Source organism: Cucurbita maxima, unplaced genomic scaffold (genome assembly GCF_002738345.1).
Source record: "Cucurbita maxima cultivar Rimu unplaced genomic scaffold, Cmax_1.0 Cma_Scf00008, whole genome shotgun sequence".
In the NCBI taxonomy this organism is placed as follows: Eukaryota; Viridiplantae; Streptophyta; class Magnoliopsida; order Cucurbitales; family Cucurbitaceae; genus Cucurbita; species Cucurbita maxima.
The window spans coordinates 4,640,872-4,647,618 of record NW_019272024.1 but is presented as its reverse complement, the minus strand read 5'-3'; the positions used below and the strand labels follow the sequence as shown (position 1 = coordinate 4,647,618).

General features: G+C 30.8%; 1 pseudogene; it reads right to left on the bottom strand.

The window, feature by feature from the left end:
- Positions 1-1,970: 1,970 nt before the first annotated feature.
- LOC111483231 lies at positions 1,971-4,990 on the bottom strand (annotated as a pseudogene).
- Between the last annotated feature and the right edge of the window lie 1,757 nt (positions 4,991-6,747).

The following is a 6,747-nucleotide window of genomic DNA, read 5'->3' as shown; positions in this document are numbered from 1 at the left end:
GTTGGCGAAGTTTTTTTACTAATGAATTGATAGTCAAAGTCATTCCATTCTGGAGACTGTCCTCGATCAAAAGATCGTATTTCTAAATTTTCATAAGGTCCCCGAGAATTTCTTCCAAAGCTTATTGAATAATATTTATGGATTCTGTCATCTCACCAAGTTTGACTAAATACTTTTTGCCACTTGAACTTCCCAATCAAAATCATCATAACACTGAAAAAAGAGAGGGAAAAATAAGTAAATAAAAATGACGTAGAAAAGTCAAGATTCCAAAGGAATGAAAACGTGACTGAATTGGTCCGGATCACTCTTCGGGACAGAATGGAAGAGGGGAGGAGATTCTCGAACGAGGGAAAGGATCAAATGACTTCGAAATAATTGAATGAGGAGCCGTATGAGGTGTGACATGATGATAATGTGCATGTATTAAATGCTACAATACATTATGATGACGAGTTTTCAAAGACACAACCCTAGTTAATGTTGATGATAATGAATGTATGAAGGCCAATGCATGCATGTTTCTTATATTAACATGTGAACGGTGTATAGGGTTGTGTCATAAAGATGATTTAAAGATGAAAACTATAAGGACCTCATGCATTTTGTGTGTTCATATTACACTGGGATACTCCCCCATCGTATACTATGATGATGGTGGTGGTCTTGCCTTGCATGACACTCAAGGGGTCTGGTGACCTCCAAACGTCGCTATGGACAGCTAGTTCGACTATAATGAGTCTAGGGGGTGGGAATTACGTGAGGACTCATGCTCACACATGTGGGAAAATACTCCAAGATCAATATACTAAAATTACATATACTAATTCCATAAAAAACTCGTGAATCCCGAGAAAAATCAAAAATCTAAAACCTAAAACTAACCTTTTGTTATTCTTCATTTTTTTTTTTTTGATGAAATCGAGTGAATTCAGTGGCTATAATGAATCTCGTGAGAGTTTTTTTGTGAAGGATTCTCGGTCAAATTTAGCTGTCTCTCATTGGATTTAGCATTTTTCCTCATCTTCTTCTTCCTCTCAAACCTTAACCCCTCTTTTTTTTATCTTTTGTTTTCCTCTTCCATTTTATGTTTTTTGACTGGTGACCAGTTCAGTGCCTCTCCACACCAAAGCGTCAATCTATGTTTTATAATTATATCTCGAACAATTTTCTCCGTTTGTAATAAATTTAAATTTAATCAACATGGTCTTATAATTAGATTTTATTTTGCATTAGTTTTGATTTTGTTGTCTTATTTGATTTAAATTTTATTAGATTTTCATCCTTCATTTATTTATTTTATTTTATTTTATTTGTTTTCATTTTCATTTTTTCTTTTTAGGCATAGTTGAAGATTCAAAACCTCTAAATTTGGGACATGACTTAATCCCATAAATCCTTAATAAAACTCATCAAACTTAAAAAAATAAAAGAAAAAGTTAAAAGGATTCCTAACTCCTTAACCCACTGTTACAATTGTGATTATATGCCAAAACTTATTTATGGTTTCGTACATGTTCATGTAGTCAAAACCGAAAAAGAAATAAATGAAAGTTATTCATAAATGTACGTGTTCAAATTATGCATGACTAAAGAAAATCAAACGTAGAAATCGAGAAGGTGAGGACGAAGAAGATCTACAACCATCCCGTGAAGCATCACTATGTACGACTCTGTGTGAGGCTTAAAAATAGTCCTAGACCAATTGTGACATTAATTTGATATTGAAACTAAAATTGACTAAAGAATGAGAGGCAGTAAATTTATTATTATTATTATTATAGATTTTTTTTTATGTGACCAAATTGAATTGCTTGTGTGATTACAAAATAAGAGGAAAAAAAAAAAAAAAAAATCTAACTTTAGACATGTGGGAGTGGCCAAGACACTCTAACCATCATTCCCAAGACAAAAGGCTTAGGTTAAGTCTAAACTTTGGGTCTCACAAACCTTCTTGTTGCAAAATATATTCAACCACGCATTGGATTGACAAGAAGAGATTCGATAAGAAACTTTGTTCGACCCTTTGCATTTGCATATCCATCCTCATCCAAATAAAGAAGGTTTATAACTCTAGAAACATTCACGAACCCGCATAAGAATAGGCATTGGAACATATTGGATGAAGACATTCTTCATTTGTGTCCTTCCATGCATCAACCACTTGCTTATGAAGTTCAACGCAAGCTTCGCTCTCTGAACAATCATATTGTTCCATGTAACATTCAACTGTCGAAGCAACGTGTTCTCTTTGTTGCTCAAACTGAAAAAGAAAAACATGTCAATAAATATAGTTTACTTTTGTTTGTGCTGCTATGAAGGATAGTAAACAATATGTACCTTGTGGGAAACGAGGTCGTCCATGAGTCTAGCAATTAATGTTGCGGCTTTAATAACTTTAAGTCTTCTAGAAAACCATTCAATTACCTTATTTGTTACCATGTCACTCATACCCAAGAGTGAAATGCTTATAACCAAGGAATAACTTGAGCTATGCACATGTACTCTTTAAATTTTGGTTTAACCATTTAGTTTCTTTTAAAGTATGATCCAGCTAGCTTTTTTATCTGTAAAAATAAACTAAATAATAACTTTTATTTATATGTATAAAACGGAAGGCAAGAAGATAGGAGAGGGAGACAAAGAAAGCTTACTTCTTCTGGTATGAATATGAAGTGAACTTTCATCCTTATCTATTTCTTTATAAAGATTTAACATTGCTAAATATAAAGGTTTCATGTACTCTAGGAGTATACTGACCATGCTTCTATCCCATCAGAAAATTCAACAACATCATGGTTCATAAAAAATTTCTTTCCACTAATATGATTATTCTTATATATAAATTTTGAAAGATGAAAAAAGTGTTTATATTTCTCCTTTCCATTTTTAAGGATAAACAATAAATTTATTAGTATGTAAATCAAGCTTTTAAAGCTAAGATCTTTATCCATAGGGATGAATTCAAATGACCTTTGAATTGTTCAAGTGAAGACTTGGAGTTCTTCAAATGTTCCATAGGTATCATCTAAAATTGAAGAAATGGCTATCACTTTGGTTAATATTTTCCTTCCAACATTTAATTGAGGTTCAAAGTACGCCCCCAATGTTCAAAAGTAGCACTCAATAATTCTATCTCTTGCATAAGAATAATTTGTTTCGACGTTCAAATATTTCCACCACTTATAAAATATAAAATATGTAAATAAGAATGTAGAGAAAAAAAATAGCATATAATTTAAAATAAATAGTACCAATAAACCTAAAATTTAATTTTATAGGTTAAATATGACAAATAAATATATACCTCGTGAGTTCCTTCCACTCCTTTGGATGAAGTGTTGAAATCCAATTTGGAAAAAGCAAGCAAAGTTTGAGAATGGGAAGAATCTTCTTGATACATTGACATCTAATCAAGGCATTGTGAACTTGAGCAGAAAATTTGGTGTTTGAGTTGGTTATAACATCTCTTAGATGTTTGACACTAAAATCAAGAGCTTCTTCAAGGATATTTTCTCCGTGCACCCTCATATGTGCCGCTTCATATAGACTTAATATTCCTCTTGCATCTTTTCCCGGTGATTCTTTGAATTTTCCATTATTTTCTACAAATTTGGTAAATATGTCTACTCCAAATTCATGTGCACAAAAACAACCATTATTAGTTATTTAGAATTTGCTTCATAAACAACTTTGTTTACCTACAATATCTTTCAAAGTCCCATTGTATAATTTTTTTATTTCACGGGTTCCAAATGATTATAAAACAATAGTTTAAGAGTTATTATATATGAATAAACTTACCACATAGAATTTTATAACCTTGTTGTCTAAGCAATCGAAATAAAAGAAAGACAGTGTGAAGATCGTCATCGCCATCAATACTTGTGAAGTCTCTATAGTTTGCATAAATGTTTTCTAAGACTTGATCAATCTCATTTTCAAAATGATAAGATATGTTTAACTGTTGAATTGAATCAACCAAACTATATCTTAAAAGGGTTTCTATTAAAAATCATTAGCATCTTTTTTACGAATTGTTTAGCTTGTTCCTCCATAATAAACAAAAAACTAAAGGTAATATAATAAACAAATAAGTATGATTATACTATAATTCATGAACATAGACGATTGATTTACCATTGCTTCATATGGTAGTGAAAGGAAACGGTCCTTCCATATACTTGGATGAAAGTTTGCAATAGAACGTTTGTTTTTAGATGTGTTTGGACTCTTCATAGATGAAGTAGAAATTAGAGGAACTTGATGAGACATTTTCTATCGGTTTGTTCTAGAAGAAGAGAATGGGAAACTAAGGTAACTTCACTATGAAATGAGTTCCAATGCATCCATGAACAATATTGAACATTACGAAGTACATATTTATAGAATTTTACGATCACATGTATTTGCCAATTAAACAATTATTATCACATAAATTATATGATATTTTGCTACAAAAAAATCGGTGATATTTATAACTTTTTCTCGGAGAAAATTTAAATTCCAAACTAATAATTTTATATACTAGAACTATTAATCTGAATTATAATTTTGTTTTATTTATTTATTTATAATTAGGTTATCAAAATAGAAAATAAAAAAAACTAAGAAAAGAGACCTTGGCCATAATTTATGCAAAACTACTAAATATTTATTTTATCACGTGAAAATATGGAATGGAAAATGACATTTCATTGTATTTTTTTTAATTAGGTAATCAATTATACTTTCTCCTTCCTAATTATAAGGACATTTGTTATATTTTTTTTTTTTAAACCTCAACTATATTAATGAAATATTAAAAAATTAAGAAATAGTTTTAAGCTAACTACTTACGATCTTAATACTCTTTGTTTTTTCCTTTTTTTTTTTTATATTATTACTATTATTATTTTATAAATTTTCTATAATTTAACATAGTTTAAGAGAAAATCCAGATCACAAAAATCATTTTGTTTTTATTTTCTTTCTTACCTGCCAGATTCATATTTTTACTAAGAAATACAGATAAAAAATCTTCATAGAAGCAATATATAATAAAAAACAACCAATTTAAAGAATTTTTTTTTGAAGTTCTATAAAGTTATCACGTACCAAGAATTCACACAAGTTTATTTCATCCATGACTTACAATGTTGTCATCAAATAAGAATCTGGCTCCGTAAAATTCATCATGACCTATCAAGTTATCACCCACAAAAAAAAAAAAATATATATATATATATATATACACAATAACCTACCGAGTTGTCACATTTAAAACTTCTAATAGAAACGATGTTAAAAAAGAATTATGCTAAGAGTGTTGCGAAGAACTAACTAAAATTTTCAAAACAAAAACATAATAAGTTAAATATTTTGTAATAATTCATTGATTCTATTTAATGATAAGGATATATATATATATTTTAATGGTATTAATGAAAAAAGAATTGAGAGATACTTTTTAAAATTAGCTAGTGTCTATCGAAGAACAATATAAAAACAATTACCTAGTTTCTATAATTTAACATAATTTACTTGTGAAGCAGGAGGGGAAATATGAGACTTTCGTCTTTCAGACTGAATGATTGTTGTATTTCTGGCTTGAAAAGAGCCTTACCTACCTTATAAGATGAAGTCAGAGGAAATAAAATCCAACTAGGTTAACTTATTTTGGAAGAGACAAATCAAAAAATGAATGACTCTAAATTTCTACTTACTTAGATTCGCTATTAATGTCTTATGCTCAACTACTATGCGAAATATAACTCTTAAAGGAAACATCATTTATAGAATAAAGGTTGAAAACACTAAATACTGAAATTTAAAAATAAAAATAAATGCAAAATAATCTAAAACAATGAAATGCAAGACAACCTATACTAACCAAGACTAGGAATTTAAATATGCATCTACCCTATGCACGTGTCATGGTCGGTGCTCGCGATGTCGTTGTTATCTGTACATGTGCGCCTTACCTTTACCTAAAAATTGATGTGGCTCATGGCTTGAGTATTTCGAAGAATACTCAGTAAGCGACCCCACTATAGGGGCCATGTTAAATGCAAGCACATCCAAATATGCTCTAGGGACCTATCTCTATCTCTATCTCTATCTCAAACTGAGGATGACCTCTAGTTGAGACTTCTATTTATGTGTAGTACTTTTTTACATACAACTCACACGTGCGAGTGTGAATCCTCAGGCGGTTCGCACACCCCATGGACCCTCTTGTCAAGCTAGCTATCTGTAGCGACGTTCGAAGGTCAGCAGACCCCTAGTGTCATGCTTACTATGATCAACGCATCATGCTGTGCATGTCTGCACTCATTATCGTAAAGGGGAAGTATCTCGATGCTTATGTACACATAACATGCATGAGGTCCCTCTAGATCTCATCTTACATTTCTTCTGACACAACCCTAGTCTCATCTTTATATTACATTGAGTAATACATGCTCATTAGATATGTATATTAATATCGTTATCATGCTCTTAGGGTTGTGTCCTAGGTTGATCTATCGACATGATACAATATGACATTCATCATCACACATCATACTTAATATGGGAAACATCATATTAAGGTAAGTGTCATGCAAAAACATCACACTCATCATAATGCCATTAAATGCACCGAGCATGTCAAGTACGTCATACATCGTAATATAACTCACGTATATCATCATGCATAGCTCATACATCATCATATAACTCACGTACATCATCATACGCCACAACTCATACATCGTAAATCATAAA